The following is a 1,368-nucleotide window of genomic DNA, read 5'->3' as shown; positions in this document are numbered from 1 at the left end:
ATAGATGGTCAAGAGAGAGTCAGACTCCAGGAAGAAAAGGGTGGGAGGGCGGGAAAACAAAGGCAACTTGGAAGAGGAAACCGACGAATATCTTGAAGAGACAACCCCGGTTGAAATCATTGAGGAAAGAAAGCAAAGGCTTCGCACGAGTAGGATGGATACTCGATTACGGACTCCGGTTCCGAGAAGAAAAGGGGTGGGCGGGTGGGAAAAGAAAACAACTGAGGACAGAGAAACAACTTCGGGAACAATGAAGAGGCTCGAGTCAACTTGACGAGAAATGCACCGGATGAAAAGAGCTGAGGAACAACGATCAGAAAACCAACTGCGTGATCCTAAGGAAAAATTTGAAGGGGAAGAGGAGTAATTCAAAACACCTACGTCAAGATTCCTTACCAGAGCGACGAAGGGACAGAGGAGTAAAAAGAATTCCTACCCTCCGATATAACTAGACTCCGAAAACAGTTTTCTTCTAGACTCAACAACGGCCAAACTACACGATCAATCAAGGGGGCTCCTAGGGTCGGTCGAGGCTCTGATACCAACTTGTCACGCCCAATATGCGACCCTATCCAAAAGGAACTCGAAGGTCCCACCAAGGATAGACCCGCATATTGAAACGCTTTTGCAAGGTGGATATCATTACATCAACATTACATAATAGATGGGGATACATACAACAGGCATAGAATGCCACACGAATACAACATCACAATACATAAGAGCAACATCCGACTACGGATGAAACATAAACAGAAGCTCAAACGACATCCACCCTGCTAGCCCAGGCTGCCGACCTAGAACCTATCCCCTGATCGAAGAAGAAGTAGAAGAAGAACTCAACACAAGCAAGCATCGCTCTCGTGTCAAGATCATCGCATGAACCTGTACCTGCAACTGTTGTTGTAGTAATTTGTGAGCCACGAGGACTCAGCAATCCCGTTACCATGGGTATCAAGACTAGCAAAGCTTAATAGGAAAGGAAGGGGTAAAGTGGTGAGGCTGCAGCAACGACTAAGCATATATGGTGGCTAACATACGCAAATAAGAGCGAGAAGAGAGCAAGCGGAACGGTCGTGAACTAGCAATGATCAAGAAGTGATCCTGAACTCCTACTTACGTCAAACATAACTCCGCCGAGAAGAGACCATCACGGCTACACACGCGGTTGATGCGTTTTAATTCGGATCTGGTGTCAAGTTATCTACAACCGGACATTAACAAATTCCCATCTGCCTATAACCGCAGGCACATCTTTCGAAAGATTATACCCTGCAGGGGTGTCCCAACTTAGCCCATGATAAGCTCTCGCGATCAACGAAGGATATACCTTCTCCCAGGAAGACCCGATCAGACTCGGTATCCTGG

The sequence above is a fragment of the Triticum dicoccoides genome, chromosome 7B (assembly GCF_002162155.2).
Source record: "Triticum dicoccoides isolate Atlit2015 ecotype Zavitan chromosome 7B, WEW_v2.0, whole genome shotgun sequence".
Lineage (NCBI taxonomy): Eukaryota > Viridiplantae > Streptophyta > Magnoliopsida > Poales > Poaceae > Triticum > Triticum dicoccoides.
The sequence above is the reverse complement of the archived record's forward strand: the minus strand, read 5'-3'. Positions refer to the sequence as shown.